The following is a 26,533-nucleotide window of genomic DNA, read 5'->3' as shown; positions in this document are numbered from 1 at the left end:
TTCAGGTCACATGATATATTTATTTATTTTCAACATCCCTAGTCAAAACAAATTTTGAACCTTTATGCAGGAAGGGGAGAAAGCAGCTTCCTTTTGATCTCACTCCAGGTAAATCCCCAGGAGAAGTATGTGTCTTGTTTCCAGTAGCTGGATAATAGAGATTGATAGGTTAATCAGTTCCAATACCATTTACAGAGCAACAGTGTGCACTCAAATCCTGAGTTTTGACATTCCCCAAATCCAGGATGTTCCAAAGATGTTGGAATGCAGGATATCACAGCAGTTTTTGAAAGACACATGCATTAATAAGGATACTTCTGTATCCCCTCATGGCAAGCAGAGGAGACTGATCCTACTTTTGACAGGCTGCTTGTATGACATGCTAACTACTGAAGTCAGTCCTGCTCCACCACCATGTAACAGCATGGAAAATGAGGGCTTAAAACACCCCTTCTGTCCCTTCATTAAGTGTCACAAGGAGCTCGAATGTTGTTTTATACAGAAACCAGCCTATCTTGTGAGTATATAAAGTGGCATTAAGTGTATTAAATATTGGATTCAGTCTCCTAATGAGGGACTTTGATCTCCTATCATAAGACTCAGATGTGAAAATTGGACTCTAAAAGCAGATTAGTAAAAAAGCTCCTTCCTAACCATTCCATTCTAGTGGTACTCAGTAAGTCACAGACTGAGCCTTGAATTCATGTAAAAAACCTGCAATATGAAATTAGCTGTGTCCACTCTGCAAGTGCAGTGGTCTGCAAAGGGGGAGGAAGGGGCATGGAGGTCAGACAGTGAAAATTTGGTTTCAAGTCATTTTCCAGCATATCTGCCTGTGAGCTTCAATATCCCATCCCCAAAAATGGGATCCTCTTCACCCTCTCAGAGACATCACAGGAAAACAAACATATCTAAAATTGCAGAGGGCTTCAAAATACTATAGACAAGGAAGCAGTCTGCACTGTCAGCTGAATTTCTAACAATTATCTACCCAGGGTTTCAAACTTGTCAATAAATTCAGGATTAATGATCTCAGCATGTGCCATTTTGTAGCTCATTACTTTAGGCACAAAGCTGGCAAGCTTGTTTAGTCCTACATGACTTTCTTTTCTTCCTATGGATGGTCACTGTAAAAATCCAAGCCAGTTATTTCCCAGGAGCAGGTTGCTGTTGTTTAGCTGTTACTGTAACCCAGTTCCTATATATTCTGCTTTCACTAATTTGTCCCCTTTTGCAGTGAAAACTGTCATAACTGCTCATTTTAAAATGCAGACTGCCTGAAAAAGGGCCTCCTGAGAAGTGACAGGTTTGGAGAAGTACTTCATGTGCAGGAGAGCATTTTAAATTGAAAGCTCTCATGTTTCTGCAATGAGACCAGCAGAGCTACATGCTATTAAAATGTGAGTCTTGCAGGATTTTCCTCAAGAAATGTCCTTTGGTGCTGGTCATGTCTTCAAACAGTTTCTGCAAATCGTAGGCATAGGTCAAAATTCACTTATTTTTCATTTGATGGTATTGTTGTCAGTGCTTTTATTTGGCCAAAAGCATCAACCAAAATGAAGAAGATCAAAAGCAACAGAGCTGGGTATAAGGTGCTGTGGTTCCAGTGTCTCAACAGTTTCTTTGCTCCAGCTGGGCATCTAGACATTAAAAGGTAACTCAGAATCATCATCTTACAACAGAGGCAGTGTAAGATTTTCTTCTTTTACAAGAGCATTGCACAAACAAACCGTGTTTGTGAGCCATTCCTGTGGCACATGAGGCAGGGAGGGGTGCTAATTGCAAAATTAGATAAAGAACTGCTTTTCTTCTCCAGCTGCTGATCCCAGCTGTGTCCAGCTCAGTCAGGTGGCCACACATCCAGCACTGAGGACAGGAATTTGGCCTCAGGCCTACACACTTGCTTTTCACCTTTGGGTGACCCCAGCTGGTCACAAAGAGCATCTGAGACTCCTCCAAGGTTCCCACCTTCCTCATCAAGATGCACTAAATATATTTGGAAACCTGGCCTTTAACCTGCCTGTGCTGCAGTTCTTGCTGCTCTTTGCCTCTTCTCTGCCTGCTGCAGTGTGAGTGCAATCCCTCCACAGCAGCTGCTGTCCCCCCAGCTCAGTGCTCATGGCAGGACCCCCACTGTCATTTAGGAGCCTCTTTACTCTCAATAACAAAGCCCCCATTATCTCAGCATCTGCCTGGCAGCACTGGCTTAGTGGTGGACTCCATAATCTTAAAGGCCTTTATCAAACTAAATGATTCCATGATCTTATTCTGTCTTTTTTTCAGCTTAATTTTTATATATCTACATATGTTAGGTCAGCTACTATTTCTGTGGGCTAATGCATTGTCATATGTTCTATTTTAGTAACACCTGAGTGTGATTTATTAAAATGACAGACCACACTACGGTCTTCAATGCAGGGCTAATTTGTTCCTACTTTTTAATGCAGTTTCTCACATAATTTCCAGCATTCAGGAGAATAAGTATTTATTTTAATCACCGTGCACTGCATATGTAATTTTTTTCCTAGGTGAAATTTCTTTTTAATGGAGGCTGGGTCATGAGAGAGCAATTATATAAGTTATGTGCATGTTACAGAATAATTTAAAATCAGCTTTAGGTCAATCTTTTTTAATTATCTATTTTATCAACTGTTTTTGACTAGCAATTTAAATAATTGTGTTTGCCTAATACCTGGAAGTGTAATTGCTTTTAGATGGCCTTTATTCTGATCTCAGCATCAGCTCATACTGCGCATGTTTGCATCTGTCTGCGTGGTGACAGATTTGTAGTGGCAGCTTGTATAACTTATTTATAAAATGACAAATTATTTTAGGATTTCTTGAAGTTCACAGACTGGAAATATAGAGAGACACCTGCTTGCTGCAGAAAGCTGAAAAGGATCTGCTAAGTTGAAGAGAAACTGCATGAACTGATGAAGGGAGCTTTGCAAATGTGACAAAACCCCACTGGTCACTCTTACACTGCTCCAGGTTGCAGGCAGGGCTTCATAGACGTCATTTTTTAGCAACAAAGTCCCTGTTGCTGAAGTCAGATTTGACCAGGAAGGTTCCCAAAGCCTCTCCTGGGGTTCCTAAGGAGAAGCAGCCTCCTCCTGGGGCTGGTTCAGAGCAGGAGCCAAGGGGAAGCGCTTTGAGTGGCGTCTGGCAAAGCCCAACACACAAGTGTCCTTCTGTGTCCTGCAAGGACAAAACCTCTCTGTCCTTCACTTTGGGCTCTCTCAAGCAAAGACTGCAGAGAGTGGCCCAGGGCTGTTTCCATCCCAGCCTAAACTCACCTGGGCTGTCACTGTAATTGCAGTGGGATGTCACTGAAGCCACCTCACAACACGAAAGGATGAGTTCACCAGCAGGAGGCTTTGCTGGTGGGGAGTCTGGCATGTCCAGGTAGAAAGAATAACGAGAGCCTCTGGCAGAAGTTAGCCCCAGGTAGAAGTTCCCAGCAGAAGGAGGAGAATAAACAGGTGAATTGCCCCACAGGAGCCCTAAGTGGGCAGAGCAGTACTGCAGACACAGACTGAACTGCACAGTCAGGCACTGAGCACACAGAGCCCTGCAGCACCAGCAGCCATCAGGGGCTGTGTACTGGGAGAACAGACAGTGGAAATAACCCACCACACCTCAGCTGACAGGAGTTCTGCATTTAAAAATAAGTTACCACATGCACCTGAATGAAGCCTACCCAGGCACAGCCTTCTAACAGATAAACCACTATGCACCTTCCTGGGATGGCTATTCCCACAGCCACTTACATACGTAATGAAGATACTTATCAGCATCACTCAGAAAAGAAAATATTTGTTTAAATTTAGCATCCTGAAATCCCACTCACAGAAACATCCATTTATCAGCTACTTAATGGCCTCTTGCTTGACGGGCAATTTCTTTTCTAATCTGATGAATGGTTTCATATTGTCCAGGTCAGTTTTTGGTTTCATTAAGCAGCCCTGTGTACGTCAGGACTTCTGGCCCATAATATTCTGAACTGTATTCAGCCAGCAGTGAACATCAATGTTTAAGCTTGGTGCCAGCTCTGCTTTCTGTTCAGCCTGCTGGGTGCAGCCTGAAGGGTACATGGCAAATGACCACTTTGGTGTCAGGCCAAGTCTGGCCTGGACAGGAATGTTTAAAGCTTCAATGCTCATAATAAAGCAACATAGCAGCTTATCAATTACTATGAAATTAGTTTCAGAATTGCTGCTGGATGCAAATGTACACATCAGTGACATTTATTTTCCTACCAAGAAAGACTTTATTTTGTTTTTGAGAGTGACTAAGGTACTGGCATAGTGCTCTGTGTTTTTCAAATTGTCTGTATTTGAAAAATGAACTATCCCTCAAGGTAAATTAAATGAACCTTTTTCTTTGTTCTTTCAATCCTTCTGCTGGAAGCCTAGTGCTGTTCAGCTGGAACTGTGTGTAAGCCAGAGATAGACAGGTTGCTCCTTTGAGCATTGACTTCCCAAAAAGCATATAGACAAAATAATAGTAGCAGGAATAAAACTGAACAATTCAGTCTACCCTCATTGTCAGAAGAAGTGCAGGAACTTGCTGTGGACATGAGGGGATAGGACTTGGTCAGACCATGTGAGGATGCACAGGAGGTCACACAATTTCAGAAACAAAAAGAGAGAAGGAGATAAGTGAACTGGCAGAAAGGATAGTGGCAGGAAGACACAGAGCCTAAAGGCCATTCCCACACCTGCTATAACCCCTTAGAAAATTTCTGTCTCCATTTTAGACCCTTTTGTCCTGCTTGCAGCATCAATTTCACTGAACATACCGGTGATTCTGAGTAGTTTGTTCTTCTTAGAATTTGCAAATACTGTGGAGTGTTTCTCCATCAACACAAAACCTTCCTGCTGGCTTTGTCTCAATAATGAGTGTCCAGCATAGAGTGTGTGCAGTTTCTCCCCAGCCCAGACCCAGAAGTGTTGGAGTGGACTCACCCTCACATCCTTGTGCTCAGCCCTGGAACAGAAAGGCTGCTGCCATCACTTCTCTGCAGACACTCACCTTGTCCTCTGCTCCCAAAGGTTCTTCTTCTTTGGTCACATTTTCTACCTGCAAACGCATTTTCTGCTTGTTCCCTTTAGCATCCTCTTTCCTGAGTGTGAGCACATGCCTGTGCACACTTCTGTGCTTTTTGCATGTATTTTTCCATGTGACTGAACGTTTGTATTTCACTTGTGATTGTTCCCTTCCTGCTGCGCAGAAAAGCTGTAAACATTCCAATTTCTTCTGGCACACAGAAGCAGCTATGATTACATCCCTGCAAGTTCGGTGATAACAGCTGACACATCCATTTCTGATCACAACTTCTGTGGGCAGCCTGCCTCTCACTCTCTGGTTGGTAAGGAAAAATAAGGGTTCTTCACAAAAGATAAAACTGTGTCAGCTTGTGCTCACCTAGGGAGATGCTGAGCTCTGAGACAGGTGAGCTTAATGCTGGGATTGAAGTCACACAGTGTTAAGCTGAAAGTTGCAAACACATTTTTAGGTATATTAGGATCAGGTAGTTATGAGACTCTTAAATTCCAAAAGTTCTGCTTATGTAGTAAAATGATATAGTTAAACTGAAAATAGATTGAAGTGGCATAAAAAAGTATATATTTATGTGAAAAAATGCATTTCCTGTAATTACCCTCTGTCTTCACATAAATAGATGCTCACAGCATTTAGTCCTGAAATGGTGCAAATCTAAGGAGCACCAAAGACTTCAGATTTCTCCAGCTGGATGAATATTACAGTTACCTCTGTGTTTTCTTATCAAAAACATCACTGTGATTAGAGACAGGTAATCTGTGCTTTATATTTGAATGCATTGCAGTATACATGAATCTAACCCCAGCTTCTTTAAAAAAAAAAAAAAAAGCAGTTAAAAGAAACCAGAAACCCATATCAGAACTCAGAAACTGATATTGAAAATTTAACACCTGAATTGGACTGGGAGGGTGTACTGTGACACTGAAACTCCGGTGCAAAAGGAATGGATGGATAGATTAAAGGAGATAACACAGATGATGGAGATTTCAAAGCCAACAGTTTCTCTGACATTGAAAAGGATTTCCCCTCACACAGGGAATTGCACTGCCAGGACTGCAAAAGGGAAGCAGTTCCCTGCCTACTCTTCATTTCAACAGTGCTTAATTTAACTTAACTTCAGCCACTGGGCCTGAAACTGTCTCAGGCACTTGAGAGGGAATGGAAGATCAAGCATAGATTTTCATATCTATTTACTTTAGAGTTTATTGCATAATATCATTAAAATCCATGACTGAAATCAGGCTTTACTGGCTGAGAACATTCAAAATTTGTCAAGTGCCCAGCATGACATCAAAAGGCAGGGGAGTGACATCTCCATCAGCAGGGAACTCACACCTTGGCTGCAGGGTCTGAGGTCAGCATGAAACAGAGATTATGACAGAGACATCCCAGACAGCCTGCTCAGGCCTGGGCTAACAGGAGGGCTGGGGTGGCAGTACCTCTGTCTCACCCCAGCTCCTTTCCCTCTGCAAGTGCACACAGAGGCAACAGAACCTCTGTCCCTGCAGGCAGAGATGTGGATCCAGGAGCTGGCAAGGAATGGACCAGAACCAGCAAGTTACAGAGCCAGCATGGTGCCACGAGCTGGTTTTGACACAGACATCCCCTGTGGCTTTTAAAAGCTCTTGCCCTCCCAGTTTCCAGTGGAGCCCCAGTTTCCAGAGCTGTCTGCTGGGGCTGGTCTCTGGGTTTTGCTCCAGCAGACGCACTGCAGCCTGTCCTTCCTGCAGGACCTCGGGTCGTGCCAAAATCTGCACTGTGCAACTTGGCATGCCCCAAAACTCCAGGAGGAGTAACAGCCCAGCCAGCACAAACATTATTCTTAGCAAACAATATTTTTTTGGCAAACTGAGTTGGTTTGAATAGAATGGAGTTCAGTAATCAGGCCTGTTCTACCGCTGTGCTGCTCAGAATCATGTACTCCATCTCCACAGAATTATAACAAATAACTATCACCCCTTCTTGGGAATTCAATATCCAAGCACAAATAACTCGTTTGAGATGAAATTTTTATCTTTTTTTTTAGCTGTATCAGAATGCACTGGCACTCTTTAATCGTTTGCTGATTGAATTTAGTGCTTGGCTTTTAAAATAAGGGCATGCTCAAGTTCCTAAATTCCAGGAGTACAAACAGCAAGCCAAGTGCTTGCAAAGCAGCTTTGCTGACTGCACCTGCTGGGGTTTGCTGCGATGCATCACTCCTGGGGAGCGTGTGCAGGAACAAAAACACCCAAGTACTGGGGAAAATTCTGTCTGCATCATCAAAGCTTTTCAGATTTTTGTAATTTTATTTTTATGAGTATGGAAACACGTTTATAGTATGTTTGCAAACTCGTGTGGGTAATTTTCACATGCTGCCTTTGAAGAGGCATGAAGGAGGCTAACATGAAAGGGCTGAACAACACCTGGTGGTTTCATACAAGATGCTGAAGGTGATGTTTCTTGCATAACAAATTGCCTGTAAGAAACTGAATGAGGCCCTGAGATGGTTTTGAGGCTTTAAATGAAACAAGGTTAAAACCATGCAGCATTAGCTTTGTCCCATTAAGAGTGTTTTCCATCTCTGCATCCACTTATAATTATTTTCATTTTCACAAACACAGCTTTGAACAACAGCCATGCTCTAGGACTGTAGACAGTATAAATAATATTTTTTAATTCTCTATACAAATATAAAAAAAAGGCAAGATTAGTTTTTACTTCCATCTAAAACTTACCTGGCTGTCCTTTAATTATTTTACAGGACATGAAGAGTCAAAAAATTGCCACCTTTCTGAACTTGGAGGAACGCAGAATGGGTGCACAACTTTGTGAAGCACAGAAGGATCTGGGCTCAGGTGATGCTCTTCCAAATCTCTGCCATGGAGCTGTGAAATAATGAACAGTTCAAGGGGGTCAGAATCTGTGGTGAGATTAAAGGCCAGGAGCACAGCATACAGCTTGTAAAAAAGAGGAAGAACAGACAAAGCTGCTTCCTATCACCTGTTGGATCTGGTAGTTTTACAGCCCTGTTTTCTGTACCATTTTGGCTCACAAGAACAATTTAACAATTTATTCTGTGTCTGATATCCAAACCTGGAGATCCTATAAGCAGCTTCTCTGATTGTTTCAGAAGGAGCAGATTTCCATCACTGGAGGGCTGGGCACCTTTCAGACTGGGCACCCATCATTACAGAGGTTGGTACTTAAAAATTGAGATGCCAGGAATTTTCATTCTTGATCAACACCCAACAGACTCCTTTGTTTGAATCTTTAATCCCACCATTAGGCACAAAAGTCTATTCAAATAATGTGGATTTGGACATTAAACCTTTTGCCAGTTAAAATTATCCTTATAAATCACACAAAGAGTACTCTCTGAGAGTAACCTGACTTACATCAGCCTTAATGTAGCACCTCATCCTCTGCAGGTACCACTTGCACAGGTTTGTTCCTTGCTACTCAATTAGCAATTTGTGAAATATCTTTCCCTGGCAATATATGAAACACCAATATAAAGAACACAAACCATCTCACTTGGCTGCGTTCTCAGTGTCTGAAGTTGTGCTGATTTATTCTGCACAATGCTCCTTGGGGAGTGAGAGCATGGGTACAGGGTGTGGCATGGCTGGATGACCCCAGGCTGCAGAGGCATGGAGGTGTTCAAGTATATTTTGGGGTTTTTTTCCCCACTAGGATATTCTCTTTTCTAGGCCAGGCTAGTGGATGACAGCCTTATGCAGACACAAGTTAATTGCCAATTTGGATACTTACAGTCTAGGCACAGATATGTTTTTTCTATGTTGTTTAGTCCAAATAAAGCAAATCTAAAGGAAGAAGGGAAGGCAGGAATATCCAGCTGTGATGGGAAGCAGAGTTTGCTGCCCTGTTACTGCCCCAGGCACGGCTGGAACAGATTCACTCGTGCCACACTCCCCTGCACCCCCAGGTCACCACCTTCCCATCCTGCCAGCCCTTCCTGTCAGACATTCCAGCAAATGGCCAGGAGTGACCCCCAGGGCCGAGTGACCCTGGGCACAGTGCTCAGGGTGACTTTGGCCACTGCCACCTGGGCCAGGACTCAGAGCTGCCCCAGAGCTCACAGCTTGGCAGGGAGTGCTGGCTCCAGCTTCTGCCACCCACAGCTCTCCGAGTGCCACAGCCCGACACTGCCAGGCACCAGGCGCTCTCCGCTGCAGAAGCTAATCTCTTTATAGCAGCATTTGTACATAAATTAATGAAAGATCAGAATATAAAGATGTTCATTTTTGATTAGTTGCCCATTTACAGGAAATTCAGTTAAAACTGTTTAGTTTTATCATCTCTAGACAAAATAAGCGTGACAGGATATTTTAGCCTCTGGATTATGTAGATAACACACAGAAATGTCATTTACATTTTCATTCTTTTCATAGAGCAACAAACCCATGCTTGCAAGCAAATTAAAATTCAGAACTTAATTGGATTTTTATATTCTCTTTAAACAGGTAATATTGTTTTTCTTCTTTTTATTATTGTATCTGAACACTGGATTTCATTTTGAGAGTGTGCCACTGAAGGTGAGAGGCCCTCTGTGCTAAATGGTTCATTTAACACCATTAAAATCTACGTTTCTCCAACATGTTTGAGGATTTAGGTTGTTGAATGCCAGCATTTCAGTATTGTTAAACAACAGAAAGAAAGGTTTTGCAAAATCACTTTCTTGGGTGTATTCATATGTATATGTATGTGTGTATATACAGCCACACAAACACATACATTATTTACCTGCTTACATGTGCACAAGTTCACTTATACACATGTTTATATTTATATGTATATCTATGCATGCAAATGCAAACAGAATGTTCCAATAATTTATCTCTGCACACTCACAATTTGCCATAACTTGACAAACTATTTGAGAGAAAAAAAAAAACAAAATGCTTTTTTTGTTTAGTATTTCTCAAAACTTACTATGATGTGAAAACAATGGATATAGTTCACTATTTCCATTTTCTTCCCCCCTTCTTTCTGCTTATTATAAGCTTTACCAAGGTGGCACTTTCTGATCCTGTACATATGACCTGATCTCTGATGGTGACAGTAAAGCCCAGGTCTGCCATATCCCACTGAGGGGAAAGTCATATTGAAGAGTAAGAAATATCTGTGAGAAAACTTCATCTTTTCATTGAAGAAGATACTGAGAATGTGTCAGGAAAGAGCATTTTTAATGGTGAGCAGAGGGAAAAGTCACCTTGATGAGGTCACCTCCAGGCTTTGTGGCCACTGCTTGCTCTCAGTGCTGGAGAGGAGTGACACAGCGCCAGCAAAGCTGTGCTTTAGATCTCATCACTCAGCTCTGTGGCACTGGAATGGAAGGCTTCACTCCAGACAAGTCATTTGCTCTCAGGAAAATATCTGAAACAATGAAAATGTTAAAAGATGAGAACATTTCTTGGCCAGCAGTTCTGGCTGCTCCCCCGAGTGCTCTTGGCACGGTGGGAATGAGGGAGGCCATTCCTGTTGTGCCCCAGGCAACGTGGTCCTGCTTTACCCCAGGGTGACAAAAGACTTCTTGCAAGCATACATCTTCCCACTCATGTAATGAACACTTCATGACCCTGGAGATCCTGCTGAAGTGGAAGCATGATTCAAAAATCCTCAGTGCTAAAAAAACAGGCTCACACTAATCCCAGCCCTTCCTTTGCTCCAGTTACTTCTGGTCAGCGAGTCAAACATCACACCCACACCTGAAACCCTCAGCACTGCAGATCTGTGGTGGGGTGAGGCAGGAGCAGAAAGGCATTGCTAACTGAGGGCCTAATTATAAAACTGCCAGTACCTCTGGGAAATAACTGACCGCAAATGTCAGCTCATCAGCAGGGTCGGAGCATTCTTGCTGAAGTATGAAACTCTCGGCATTAAAACTCCTCACTTCACATTGTATCATTTTCAAGTGCATGACTTAAAACTGATCATGCCAGACATCCTCCCATATCTTTTGTGTTTTCCCTTCTGAAACTGGTGATGGCAGTTTTAACACCTGCCACGAGCACATAGGTGTGTAAATTAAAAATGTGCTTTGCCTCCTCTGCCTTGACTTTCCTCACAGATTATTACTGCATTTACATCCACCTGAGGCAGAACCTCCACACATTCAGTGCAACAAATGGATGCATAAATATGCAACAAATCCCTTGCATCATTTGAAGATTTGCCCCTCGTTTTCTAAGTTGTGTTTTTTACAGGTTGCAATGTGAGTAAGGACTTGGAACTTCTTTTCAAAAATAAACCTTTTCCACACAAACAGACACCTAAGTAATAAAGAAGTAATCAAGCAATAAAAGCCCCAGTTTGGTGCTACTTCCTCAGGATTTTGCCTGGTTAGTTCTCTGCATTCCTTGGGAATTCAGAATCAAACATATGGGTCTGTCAGAAAGACATTTTTTCCTTATTTCTGCCCAGAGTAAAGAATTATTAAATGTACATATAACAAGAAAATCTCCTCCCACCAGGATATCAAGTTCAGCTTAGTAGTCATCAAAGCTTTGTCTAATTCAAATTACTTTGGCATAACTGTCAAAATTTGCTCTTCCCTGCTGATTCATCTCAGATGTGTCACATTTTTCCCTCCTGATTAGCCAGAGATGGGCCTGGCCAGCCTCACTCACACGTGGCTCCAGCACAGACCTGTGCAAGGTGGGGCAGAACCAAGAACTGCTCTCCCATCCTCCTTGCCAGCCTCACACTCTGCTGAAACATCCAGAGAACGTGGACATGAAAGAGGCCCACAGAAACAGTCACAGAGAAAGTAATATTTCGTTTTGAAAGAATTTTCTAAGCATTTTTCCCCCTCTCCCTCTCCCCCTTTTTTTTTTTTCTTTTAATTAAAAAAATTTCTGGTTTAGTAATAAGTCAAAGTTCTCTCTAAAGCACAACCTCTTATGAAGCTAAAAAGTAAAACACAGTTGGCAAGAGAATTTTTCATTTGTATCTCCAGTGTGCCAGTTGGAAATCCCCAGTGATAATGCTGATCCATGTCATGATCAAAAACCCCAAAACCAGTGAGGGGTTTTGGGATTCAAAGGTCTGTTGGAATTAAATAGAAACTATAGATGTACTTCTCTTCCATTTGTAGTTTTCCACATGCTTTTTTAAAAAAAAAATAAAGACCTTCTGAGTATACCCAGTACGTGTGTCTCTGGTTGTGGTGTAAGCAGCTAAAACCAGCTCATCTTGTTCTGTGCAAGTGACTGGAGTGACCTGCACAGTGCTCAGCACCACCAAACTACATAATTCTATTAAAAAATGGGATACTCATCAGCTTTTTGACCAGGCACTTTAGCTAATTGTGTTAATAAGACTAAGTGAAATTCAAGTGCTCTCCAAAAGGAAGAGTCATTTATCAGTAACCCTCTGTAGGGCTGGAGGATGGAATTGTTTCTGTTTTCCAGGTGACAGGGAGGGCTGCTAAGAGATTTACCCAAGGTCACACCAAAGTCTGTGGCTCTGACCAGCCCCTCCTTGCCTTGCAGGGTTGGGGCAGCTCCTAACCCCAGTGCACAGGTAAATGTGGGGTCTGTAAGGAGCCAGTGGCTGTCAATCCTGCAGGGAGCTCTTACTGATCACTAAAATCCAACTCCCAGAAAATTCATGGAGGTGCAGAGCTGTGCAGAAAGCAGCTCATCAGCAGCACCAGCAGAGAGGAGAATTCACTGTGAGACTTCAGAGTTAAACACTTCCAAATGTCAAGGCAGGATGGCAACCCACAGGAAGAGTTGTCTCTGCAGAGTTAGGACATTTCACGGAGAACACATCCCACACAGTTATCCTGATGGTGTGGCTGCTCCTCCCTGGCACAGCCAAGGCAGGGCCTGGGCTCTGACAGATTTTACACCAGAGCACCTGGGGTGATCCCCGTGGGGATGCAGGTGTGGGTGGCTGCCCAGAAGTGATGTGTGTTGTGGTTCTGGACTCTCACACAGCATCTCTTAACCCCTGGGTGCACCTGCTCTGGAATAAACTTCTGCAAAACTCACATACATGCATTGAAAAGAATCACTGAAGTGTTCTGAAGTCATCAGCAGTTCTTGGGAGAAAAAAAACCCACATCTTTTCCTGATTTTAGAAAACTTTGTGTTGTTGAAATGGTTTTCTTCTTGAACATCTAATATTGACGCTTATGGGAAAAGCAGCAGCAGGAAAAGGGTGTCAAGAAATATCATTTCAAGTCATGGGTCATAATCACTGGGAAACAGGAAGGTGCTGTCCTCTTCACTGAAAGGAAAACAGAGGGAGGAAGTTCCTTACTTTCCTTCACTAGCCACAGACTAATTCTATTTCATTAAATTATATTTTAAAACAGACGTCAATGGAGTGATCATAAATCTAACTCTATGAGGACAGACATTTGAGTGAGGCTGCTTTAAAGTCACTGAGATTTCTTGTATGCCCACGTATCAAAGGACTTCATTCAGCTGTGTGATTTTATAGTTTTAAGGTTTTTGCAGCAAGGAGTTTGTGGCCTTCGTATTACCCCTAGACAAGCCCAGTAGAGGTCAACACAGCTATATATTCTGGAGCTCCCCAAGTATACGAATTTTGCATATTTCTGCTTCCCTCTCACCCCACATCCCACAAACCAGAAAATTCTATACGATACTCGTAACAATCTCAACACCTCTGGCTCTAAACCCCCCAGAAATACTCTGCAGGGGACACCAATGTTCCTTGCACTCACAGAAATGTGGCCAGGGACACTAATGAGCCATTAAAATGTGCCACCTGCCCGTTGCTGGCGCAGGGAGCTGTCAGAGGCGCGGCGTGCTGTGACTCTGCTCTTGCTTGCAGAGATCCATGTGACGCCTCGAGATTGAACCCACTTTAAAACCTTCTGCCTGGTGAATGGATTAATTTGTAGCAAGATCTGAAAGCCATGGATTTTCCATACCTTATCTCCAGTCTAAAATATAAGCTCAATATCTCTAATGCTTCAGAGACGGGGAAGGAAGGTGGGACGTGCCCTGTCCAGGGTTTGTGTGCGCTCCTCCTGCTGATCTCGTTTGTTGTTTCACCACCTCACCACCCCATGCAGCATCTGGCAGCTCACTGCAGGGACATCATCCTAATCACAGTTATCCAGTCCATCTTGATTTGGACCATACATTGGCCCCCCAGACGTAGGTCAGCTGCCGCTGCTCAGGTCAGATCGAGTTTTGAAGGTGCACAGAAGGTCACCAGCAGCTTACAGCAAATCTCCTGCTGATTCTGTGCCAAAAAAACTCCTGCTCCTCCCCAGAAGAAGGCCAGCTCTCTGGTAGGTTTGCCAGCTTCTAACTCTTTTCTTAAACTGGATCTCAATAAAGTAGGCACGTATCCAACTGCTTTGGAACCGAGTGTATTTTCTATTGGACCAACTCTAAAGGCTTGGTCAGGAAGCAGTGAATGAGCCCAGAATTAAGCTATGAAATACACTGTAGCCACATATTACAACACAGGAATTGACAGGTAACAATAAATACACTCACAAGTGTTATAACAATAAATATAGCCTAAAGGGGAAGAAAGAATTTTTTTTCTTTTTTTTTTTTTTTCTGGTCTCTGGACTTCTGAGACATAGCCTTGCTTTGAAAATGTTGGTTTAGAATTCATTAAGAAACGAGAGCCAACAATATCAAAATTTCTCCTCTTTCTTCTTGAAAACCCAATCACAAGTACCACATGATTTTAAGGCACGAGAGATTTTGATTTTTCCAGTAATTCTGCTATCTGGTTGTGTTGCTTTAATTAGCTATCAGCAGCACTTAATTTATTTCTAGTGTATTGTTGCCAGCTTTTTACATATCTCTCCCAACCTGTGAAAAAAATCTCAGAAATAGACCTACAAAAATTAATCTTCCTGTTCCCTGTGCAGAGATATTAAAATGGTAATTGCATTCTTTATACCTCTAAAACCTGGTTCTACTTCTAGATACTTATCTGAAAGCCCAATGAAATTGTGTGATAGCAATTGTTGATGCTACTTACACATCACTGGAAGTTATTGAGATCTGATAGTAATCATGATATTGTAAAATCTTCACACAGTGAGGCCATAGTTCATCAGTGCCTTTCATTTTTATACTGCAGGGTGATTGCCTGGACAAATAAACTCCACTTACTAATTCTTAGCACCATATTACCTTGATTTATTATAGCACAAGAATGTAATATCAAATGTACTCTACTCAGCTGGCAACACAGCAATTTCTTAAAACCCCATACCTTAAACACAGACTGCTTCCCCACATGTGGGTCATGTGGTCAGATCCCACTTTACTCCTGAATTTGTGGGGATTCACTTCCCACAGAAATCCCTTCTGCTCAAAAGCCCCCAGACTGCCAGGACTGCAGTTGGTTGGACACCCCTTGGGAAGATCAGAGCCACTTGGAAACTCTGATTTCAGCCTTTTCTGAGAGGTTTCTCAGAGGAACTCTCTGATGTGGGGTCTGGCAAAACCAGTGCTTGGGTGTGTCAGCTCCACACACCAAAAGCTCCTCCAGCAGGAAGGGTGGTGGGGTTTTGCCCTTTGATATCAAGTTATCTGCAGATTTTTCCACAGGCCTGTGCCAAGAAAAGCTAAGCAACAATTACCAACAGTTTAGCTGGAGGCACCTTCCTTACTTGTGACCCAGAGGGGCTCTCCAGGAAATGGAGATCTTTTGGAAATTCAGTATTTTTATTCCAGAGAAAGGGGTATCAAAAAAGAAAGAAGTGAACAGGTTATGCACTTAAAAACTCCTCTAATATTTGGATTTATTTCAGTATTGTTTGGCAACTTCTCACAATAAGCAGTTCCAAATGGCCTAAAGTAATTGCAAAAGAAACCCTATTAAGAGACCCTGATGAGGGAAACTATTAAAATTGTATATACAGTTTGCTCTGATGAATCTCCCTACTTCACTTTTGCAGCAAATAATATAGTTCCACCTTGTTTTTTCCTTTCACCAGAAGTGTGAATTATAGTCCTATAAATTCACCCTTACTGTCAATTAAATTGAATAAACATTGTGTGAGTGAATTAGGAAGAGATACAAAGCAATTTAATACCAGGGTTAGTTATGGAGAAGACTTTTTAATGAACATAAATTGATATAATTAAAATAAATTTGCTTTTGTGTTCCTGAAGTAGATGCCCTGCAAAACAAACACTGGGCCAAAGCTACCATTTTCCCTCAGATTAACTGGGAGCTTCCTGCTCTCTGGGATTTCAGAGATTTCTAAGGCAGGAAGATGCAGCTTATTTTGTTAAAAGAATGCAACAGAGGAGATAATACTTCAGGATTTTTTTAAATTTAGTTTTTCTCCCTAACATCACCTTCTTTTTACAGAAAGAAATGTGTAAATAAAAAAGCCTTTCAACATTATTCTTTATAGGCTGGCAGTAACCAGTCGGTCGCTTCTCCATATTCTCATTTTTGCAAGTTGTGATGCAGTCATATGTCAAGACCACATTTAAAATCAATGTGCAAGATGAGAAAAGCATTTTTATTGTTGCAAAATCTCTCTCTTCCTCTTTCTTTGTGTCCTTGGAATAACAGCAATAGGCTCACCATCATTTTTTGACTGTGTAAGAATAGGAGAGATGAATCATGTGGAGCAAGCTCCTACCTGACAGCACACCATGCTTTTCCTCACCTTCTCCTGGGCTTGCCTACATTCCCAAGCTGAACCCCATTGTCTTTGTCAGACATATTCTCCAAATCTGCTTCCATTTCAGGAGTTCTCCCTCACATGGCAAAATTATTTTGGCTGGAAATAGAGAGAGGATTTTTTGTGTGCACAACAGCATCATTGACAATTAGTGCCTTTGGCATCCCCTCTACAGAGAGAGGAATTTCAGTCTGTGGATAAATAGAGAGCTTAGGTTTCCAGGGCTGTCAGCCCTTAACAAACAATAAATCCATGCACCAGTGTAGAAGGGAATATAAATCAGAACAGCAACTTGAAGGTTTTTTCTTAATAACACAATGCATGTTTATCTCCAAGAAAAGAAGGCCCAGCAGCTAGCAAACACCACAAAATTCCCACACAACATGGCATTGTCTATGGCTCTCAGAAAGGTAAAACATGCTTGAATAGATGTTAGTGTTCTTAACACCAGAGGCCTGCATGCTTAGAGAAAGGCAATCACAGCACACTATTTCTCCCGAGGCGCTACAAACTATTGTTCCTTATAATTGCAAGCATAAGATTTAAAAACCTTTTCATTGCCTTGATGAGTTGGTTTGCAAACTGGCAGCATACCAACCACTGGCTAAGGCTGCATGACACCATATGGACAGTCCTTAAATCCCAAAGCACACATCTCTCCACCCTCAGAGGATGATGCCTTTGATAAAGGCAGATCTCTGGGAAGCCTGGTTCCATGATTTACAGAATGCTTTTAGGGTGAGGCAGTTCTGCTCCTTTCAGGGAATAAATTTTTCCCTCCTCTCCCCCCTCCCTTTCTCTCCTCTGATTTTTCAAGGTTATTATCTCAATGCTTTTTCCTTGGTACCAATTCCTCTGAACCTGAGTTCACAATGACTCACAGCAGGGAGGCACAGAGAGAGCTACCACCTGAAGCTTTCTCCCTGGAAGAGCTTCACAATGCTGCCTATTATGTAGCAACTTGAAATGCTGGCTTAATGGCATACGTCTCTTAAACATCCCTTTCTCTCATTTGTTCACCCCAGGCATGGAGATGGATCTCCACTCTCCCTGTCCCACCCTGCCCACTGGAGAGGGGTGTGAAGGTGTGGAGGGCTCTGGACTGCAGCTGTGACTCCCAGCACTGGTGTTTGCAGGGTTGAACTGCTGGGCTGCACGCCTCAGGTCAGCCCAGTGTTCACCCACCAGTGAAAGCCCTTAGAAAAAGCCATCTTAGTGAGGTGTTACATTTGGGGATGTTTTCCTCAGTCATACCATCCCACAACCCCCAAATTCAGAGGTGCAATGCAGTGGAGAAGACACTACAGAGACTTTGGCTGTGTTGCAGTGTGGATTAAAAGCTTCCCTTCTGAAGCTTGGTAGAGGGGTAGAAACAAGCCCTCCTTAGCAGAAGATCCCTCCTTGCACTCCCACATGGGAGAGCACAGACACTAAGCATAAATAACAATACTGGAAGGAAATCCACCCCCTCAGTCTCATTAGTGACAAGACCACTGCAGACCACCATCCTGCCTGCACCATCCTGCCTGCCTGCTTGCAGGCTGTAGCCCTGCAAGCTTGAGCACAGAGCAGGCTGACAACAAGATACAGAGACATTACATGGGACTGGCAAGTCCTCAAACTAACCCACCAGTCATTTAAATCTATCTATTGTTCCTTCTAAATTTCTCTCTTCCAAAACACACGGCAGGTGAAATCCAATACCATGCACTGACTCACAAATAGCTATTCATTTCAAGAAATCTTTCACCTGAATCGTTTGTTAGAAGCTTCTAAGGAAAACACTGGGTAATAGAAAGTGTAGGTGAAATGACAAGTTGAACCGATTGCACACAATAAACAAAGCACCTGGGGCTGCAGCGTGCCACAGCTTTGTTTGGATGAACAGGATAATGATGTAAGCCTAGCAGTGGTCCAAGATTACAGGCTACCACTCAGTTCTCCTATTAAATTCACCATGTGATGCTGAGCCTTCACTCTCAGCTTCTTTTTCCCCTGACACGTTTCCACCTGTGTTATTTGCAAGAGAAGGACCTCAGAAGAAGGTCTGTCTTCCTCCACAGATTCTCTCTCTCTGTTCTGGCCCTAGCACCATAATCCCTTGATGGCATATCTGGTAATTCTTTCAACATATGTACAGCTGTTACAAATGGCAGTTGTATGAATAGAAATCATTTTGCCTTGTACAATCTGGTGGCCAGTATAGCACACTTTGTTGCAGTTCAGACATTAGTCACATTAAGTCCAAGATCATAGTGGTGACATTCAGCCCCTGTGATGACTAGACACAGGGTGTTGGTTGACTGCTTAGAGCAAAAATTGTTGTTTACAAGGTACTGTAGAGATGGCAGCGCTGCACTATTAAAAACATATTAAATTAATTGAATTCAAGCAACCAGCCACAAGAACAGAAATGAGAACAGTATGGAGCTGCCTTTACAGTTAGCATTATTAAACAAATCCTCTCATGAAGTGCAGCACACACACAGATGGGGCAGGTCCTTCTCTGGATTTCTCTCTACCCTTTATGGGAGGAGACAAATGGAAGTGTAGAAAATGGGGATCTTTTCTACACTCACCCACTTCAGCAACCTAAGAATAGCCCAGATTAGTTTCACCACTTTCCAGCCTGGATTGCTCCCCTCAGGGATAAATGCCTGCAGAATGTGCCAGGTGGTAGCATCTTTCCTGACTGACAGGGGAAAGGTGAGCTGCTCCAGCAACACCACACATCCAGGAGCTCTGAGACACGTGAGGCCTTGGGGCACATGAATGAAGCCCACAAAGGGTGCAGCAGTTTGGCAAAACTCCAAGTCAAACCACCATATTTAAAAACCTATACAAAAAAAAAACCCAAAAAACAAGCAAACAACTGCCCAGTGGAGAAAGGCAAGGTCTTATTGTGGAACTTTCTCCTTCATGCCACAGATTATCTTTTCCTTCAGTATGATGTGATCACATGAGTATGAAGTGAAGCTGCAGGAATGTCAAGCCTGGCTGCATGGCAGAGTGGAGGAACACGTGCCCTGGCACAGCACTACCAGCAGCCTGTTGGCAACAGGCAGCTGAGTTAGGCATAAACCAAATTAACAGAGGGTGGAGAATGAATATACTGCCTTCCCCCAGGGCACCTTTAAAAGGCTTCAGAGCAGAAGGGATGAGCACAGCCAGCAGCTGCTGAACTGTGCCCTGTCCTGGGCCAGGTGCAGGGATATCCCTCAGTCCCAGCCCTCAGATCTCTTGGCACTGCTCTGGTACCCTGTCCTGCTGCTGTGCAGAAGGAGAAAGGTTCATTAGGAATTCCTGCCTTCCCTCTGTCAGACTCTTCTTGAAACTACCACAGCCCTGAGCAGGCCTGACACTGCTCACGTCTCTTCCGCTCAGCATAATCCCTCAGCTAATTGCAGTATGGGAGAGGCACCTCTTCCCAGGCATGAGGCAGTGCTTGGAACATGAATATTTCATAAATGAATACAGACTTTTCAAAAATTATTAACACATTTCTGCAATCCACGTTCAAGGATTGCTGTAAACTAAGGCAGAGCTGTGCTTTCAGGGTCTTACTTTCCACTCTCAGACTGATCCTGACAGTATTTAAAACATGCAGCTACAGGCTTATTATGCAGCATTAATACAACAGATCTCAAGGATATTTATCGACTGCTGCTGCTAAGAAGCATTTGGAAATGTTTCCTTGACTCCCATTAGATCCTACACTAAGGTAACATTTCCTGGGAGTTTATTTGTATTTCAGAGAAGAACACACTGACCATGTTCACCCTTTCCAATATTTCTTTCAGACACAAGGGATTATTTACCCACGCTTGCATGCAAATATCTCATCTAATTCATTTCATTCTTTTAAAATGCTGGTTAAATAAAGCTTTTCAGGGAAACAGAGTCTGTTTCAATTTATCTTAGTTGAAACTGGGACTATAAATCTCTTCAGTTTCCTTTATTGATCTTAGACAAAATTACAAATATAAATTACAGCTGCTGCAAATTAAATGTTCTAATGACTGTGTTTGAAAGCAAATGCAATGGCGTCAATAACACATTAGATAAGACACTGTGAGAATAGCACAGAGCTACCATTCCCTGCTGAAAGCAAAAGGATTTCTGTGGAAACTCACAGCCAGGGGCTCCCTTCTCCCACAGCCATGTTGTCCTATCTCTGATTAATTTGTAAAATTAGCTACACCAAATCTACAGGACTTGCAGGTAGTTTGATGCAGCCATCAAGGAAACTCATCAACTGGTTTGATAGACACCATCATTTCAGAGCCAAAGCCCAAAGAGGGATGTTCCTGAAAGTTTTTCTTATAGAAAAATGTCAGGCTTTGGCTGAAATTGTATTGGGACCCAGAATGTTTGTACTCTGGTCCAAGACAAGAATCCAATACTGGCTTGTGGTGCTGAATCACTGCATTCAAAGAGGCAACACATATTCTATACAGCCCATGCTGCAGGAGATAAACATATCTCCAGCTCAGCTGTCCCACCAGCTCCCTTCACTCTTTATCTCACTGAAAGCACTGGGCACAAGGTCATGCTTTACAAGGGCAAATATCAAGTGATGCTGCTCCAGGTGCGATATATTTCTCATGAAGAAGTTCCTATTTCACAAAGCAGCATAATCATCAGTTTTCTACACCGCTGACATTTAGACCCTTAAGCACAAAGGTATCTGTTTACCAGGTCATGAAATTGCAAGTATAATATCAGTGGCTGTGCTGTGCTTGACAAAACTGTAAAACATTTCATTTTGCTGCCTAGTGAGCTTTCAAAAGCCCAGACACTGGAGAGGAGACAACATTTGTGTCACCATCAAAGTATTTCAAAACACCTACTTTTCTGTCTGTGATCTGTGGACATGCATTTTTCCTTCTGCCACTCCTTTCTTATACAGCCAGCACTGCAAATATCCAAGAAAACTGATTTCTTTTATGCTTTCTTAAGTTTTATGTGGTCACAAAGCCTCTCTGAATAAGTATAACCACGTGTAGTCAAGGTATTAACATTCCTACAAATTTTGTGAAATAGGCACCTTGGTAAGCAGACAAACAGCTCTCCACTTATCCAGAGATAAATGCAGGACACTGGCTCTGGAAATCCTGTTGTCTTTGCAGCTCACAGAACTAATTGCTTCTAAGCAGAATTCAGCTGGTTTGATAGACACCATTGATTCAGGGCCTCACAGCCATTAGAAGTGTTGCTACTGAAAGTCCTGCTGTAAATGTACCATAAACGACTGAAACTGCCTTGGCTGTGAAACCACAAAGACTTTGCACTCTGGACCAAGCAGGAATTCAATACTGGCATGAACTGCTGGTCAGAAGGGCAGGTCTGACAGATCCCCCCAGCCTGTGAGCTGTTCCACAGATGGAACTTCTCCTCTGTGCTTAAAACAGGCAATAGACCCTGATTTTGTTTTCCCTCATCGTGTAACCTAACAAACAAAAAAACCAGCTGGAGCAGCAATCTTTGTCTACTGCTTGTTCTCTGGTGTCAGCCAAGCTGCTGCTGAGCAGAAACCCCCACAGATACCTGGTATCATTGGCACATCTGCATTTTTTGAGGAAGGAGTTGAATTTTCTTTTTTTTCTTAAACTAAAAGCATGCAGAAAAATTTCCAAATCATTGCAACGATTCAGGTACCACCTTCTGTTTTAATGATGAAATTAGTGGACATCCCAATCATGTTCTAAACTTCTTGTCTTGGCTGGTAGACCTGCATCTCCAGGAGGAAAGCACAGGAGCTCCTCCTGAGGGCATCGATGGCCTCTGATCCAGGGAGAGCATTTATGTAAATTAGAATTACCCTCCGACATTACTGTTTGTTCTTTGCTGAATATCAGTTTGTGGAATTTCATTCATGATTTTCTTTGACCTTTAGCTGCGCTTGATATTTTCTTATACCAAAACTTGACACTTCATAAAGAAAAACTCAAGAAAACATCAGCCAGCAGGGTAAACATGCACAGGAAGGGCAGATCTCATAGTGAACTGATAAAAACCATCCCCTTGCTGACAGCCAGAAGTGATCCTCCCTACTTCAACCTCAAGCTGCCCAAAGCAGGATCTTCTGCCTTAACCATCATTTATGCTTATTCTGCTCAGAATCCTCAGGCCTTTTGGGTAATATTGCTTTACATACCTGCCTTTGGGGAGACTTTTCTCCTCTCCATTAACATGAGTGAGCCCAAGCTACTCTGCATGTACAAATTTCAGTATCTTTCACAAGAACATTCTGCAAAAATCGTTTGCTGGATACAAAAGTTCAGCTGAGAGAATTATCAACATCCAGCAGTAAATGCTGTAATCTCAATGTTAAATGGCAAGGAGACAATTACACAGATGAGGTTAAATACCTTTCACAATCCCTACAAGCTATAAGGCTTGAAATGTTTGCCCTTAGAACTGTAACTTGGTAGCACAGGGTCTGGGTAACAGTGAACCAGAGTGGAAACACTCTGGGATCCCTGGCCCCTCACCTCCTGATATTTGCAGAAGATAAAAGCACATCCTTTTTGTTCAAGGCTCTCGTGGAGTTTTGCCCACAAAAGAAACATAAAAATGTCTCTGATTATATTTGAATATTTTAGAGAGGTGACCAGACTGTGGAAGTTTAATTACCTTAAGCCATGAGAGGGCAGAGAATTGAGGGCAGTGACAAAGACAACGAAAAGGAGAAAAATGAACTTTTTTCCAGGACAACAGAATGATACTATTTATGAACCTGCAAGAGAATTAGAGCTGAAATAATTAGACAGAAAAAGAGATTTTAATTAATGATGGTAATTCTTACGAAAGGAACCAGATTGCCAGCCCTGGAAGCTGCCAGTTCATTTTATCCACAATGTCCATACAATCTCAATGAGACCATTTCAAACACCCCCAGCACAGGATATTATCCTGAGCTGAGAAGTTCAGTTTCTGATTGCTCATAAATCTTGTCTTTTGCTGCAGTTGAACATTGCAACATGAATAGCTGTTCACTAAATCAATCCCACAGTACAAGCAGATCTTTGACATGGGCCAACTGATCTCTAACAGCTCGAACCAGATTATAGCAGTGACCAAGAATTACAAAACCTACTGAAATAAATGTAAAGACACTTGGGTTCAAATGGCTGCTGCATCAGGGTCTCAGCTTGAGGAATTCACAGCAAATTGATCACCAGCTTCCTCCAATACCATAGTAACCCTTAAAAAAACCCAGACCGCTGCAACAAGGACCAAAGGGGGGGAAAGGGACCTTTCATTCAGATCATGCCATTTCAGTTAACTTCTGATCATTCTGTTTAGATACATCATTCCCTTCATCCCAGTCCTGATGAGTGTCATGGCTGTGGGAGACAGCAGATATCACAGTTTGCAAAGAGCAGCAGCAGAAGGATTTATTTCCAAACTGGAAGGTGAGGAGGAAGTTGGGGTTTTTCAGTAGCTGATAATAAAATCCTGGAGTAATGAAACATTAGCAGAAGCTTTTCACCATCTACCTTTGTATCCTGTTCATGCTTTTGCAGCTGGGTGGAGAATTCCACCTCCCAGAAGTGCTGAGCAGACAAACAGATTTAGAGTTCAAGTTCACTGGTAAAAGGAACTAGCCTGGCTTGTACCTGAAATTTGATTTCTAGTCCCAACTGGCTTAGCAACACAGCTACCTTAAGTTAAACACCTTGCTGTGGTTCTCATAACATCCTGTGGCAAAGACAGCAATGATTTTCACTATTTGAGCCTAATATGAAATAGATTAAGTCACATGTATCAAATTCACTTTAACATGAGTATTTCTATTACCTGGGTCAGAGAGTCTGTGCAGTCTCTCTCCAAAACCTGCTGTTATTAATTCAGCAATTACAGCTTTATGGTGGCAGGAAATCCTTGGTGTTTGAGCTGGGACTGGAAAGCTGTAATTCCGAATGGGACATGACATGAATTACTGGATTGCTGTAAATTTTTAGCTTTTCATGCATTTTCACTGCATATATTAAAAATACAGCAAGTAATTCACTTTTAATTATGCAAAATCAAAGACAGTAAGACAAGAGATGGATGAGTTTTTAAATGCCTGCTCTGCCTGGCCACCTGGGGTTAGCAGAGAAAATCCACCAGCTAATCAGGTAACCTAGCCCACCGTGCTCCTGCTTGCCTGAATTTACAAAAAATTACCTCTTTTTAGTATTCTGCACCATCACAAGAGCACAGGAAATAAATTGCCAAACAGAGGGAAAGCTGGGCAAAGGCAAACCTTCACAACATGCCTTTCCCCTTCCCTTAGGTGTTTAAGGACAGCTGACACACAGCTGCCCTCACATCTGACATCCCATAAAACCTCAGAGGCTTTCAGGCTTTCAGCAAGCTTTCTAATTTGGCCATTCTCATCCTCAGCCGCCATTTCTCAATGAAAGGGAAATTTTGCCCAGTACAGATATTAAAAAGAACTTTTAACTAGAATATTCAAACCAAGGCCATAGTGTGCCTCAGCTTCCACATTCTGCAGCTCTATCCTTGGTTGCTTTTCTGTTTCTTAGCAAAATCTCTGTCTGCAGCCAGCTTTTATGTGCATGAGTCCATACACAGGTCTGTGAGTCTGTTACACTGGTCTCAAAGACGTTGCTAAATTGTAAGATAGCAAGTGCAAGTAATGATGTCTTGTTAAAAGTCTAGTAGCTGTATCTAATAGCTAAAGTGTTCAGGGTGGTAATTACAGAGGCGAGAGACTGCTGAACATGTGTAAAAAAGGAATAATTGGAGTAGCAGTAATGCAAAAGCGTCTCCAAGCCTAGAGCAATTGTTATTTTGCCCTCCTACTGATGTGCTACTTATCGAGGATACAGTGGTTAGAAACCAGCTCTCTTTAATGAATGCTAAGTTCAGGTGTTTTCCATCCAGAAACCCCAAGGCTTCTCATCCAGTACATGCACAGTTTAGGATGCAAAGGTAAAATTACTCAAGCACCTTATTGCCTTGCCCTGAAAGATTACATCTGCCTCTTTTCCCTGGGAGCCTGGGAGAACTTTCCTGCAAGCACATTAGCAATGCAAATCTCCAGCAGCCTACTGAAAAGAGGGTGCTAAAGAAGGTGCTCACAAGACACCGCTGTGCTGAGTTCTTCACATTAATATTTACAAACCAGGTGGAAACTTTTCATTTTCTCTAATCTCTTCATCCTGCTTTCCCCACCCAGAGATCTCACTGCTAGTTTCAGTATTGCTTCTTCAAAGGTGATTTCTTGCAGCTCCTTCGGCAGCTATTCCATGTGCTGAATTCTTTCAGTACTTGCCTGGGTGCCTATTACTTGGAGTTTCAAAAGCAGAAATCTTCCTGAAGGGGAGTGGGTGGTTCAAGTGTTATTTTTTCTGTCATGTCCTTGGCATTGCTATTACAAATCTCACTCAGATATGGTATCTGCCCTGCAGCCCTGGAATTCAGCCTTATTCTCGAGCTTTTTGAAACTCGTCGCTCCATTTTGGCATAGCTGCTGATCACAGCCTTCATAAATCTGCACAACTGAGCATTACCTTCACCTTCACTTCTGTAGAAACCTTAGTCATGCATTAGTCACTCGCGCTCTCAGCCACTGCTACTACTTTTAAAATTGTGTTAAACTCCTGCTCTTCACAGAGCGAAGCAAGATTTAGCTCACTTACCTGTTTATCTGCTCCACTTTGACAAAGCTGTGTTCTGTGGGGCAGGGGAAAGTCACCATTTCAGCCATTTACCAGCACTTATCCCCAGCCTGTTCCCTGATTGCAAAGCCATGGGGGCATTTCTCCCTCGGCCTCATCATGGAGCACTTCTGGCTAATGT

The 26,533-nt window shown here is 42.6% G+C and overlaps 1 long non-coding RNA gene across 2 annotated transcripts; it reads right to left on the bottom strand.

Annotated features, from left to right (window-relative positions):
* LOC111936054 (uncharacterized) lies at window positions 1–26,533 on the bottom strand. Of its 2 annotated transcripts, XR_015277238.1 has the most exons (6): window positions 26,374–26,533; window positions 24,521–24,630; window positions 16,703–16,816; window positions 10,280–10,443; window positions 7,782–7,931; window positions 1–5,493 (listed from the first exon to the last, which is right to left on the bottom strand). It is a non-coding gene; the product is annotated as an uncharacterized LOC111936054 (long non-coding RNA). The 2 variants fall into 2 exon arrangements; XR_002868011.2 differs by lacking the exon at window positions 16,703–16,816.

Source organism: Cyanistes caeruleus, chromosome 17 (genome assembly GCF_971803275.1).
Source record: "Cyanistes caeruleus chromosome 17, bCyaCae1.hap1.1, whole genome shotgun sequence".
In the NCBI taxonomy this organism is placed as follows: Eukaryota; Metazoa; Chordata; class Aves; order Passeriformes; family Paridae; genus Cyanistes; species Cyanistes caeruleus.
This window is presented reverse-complemented; position numbering and strand designations above follow the sequence as displayed.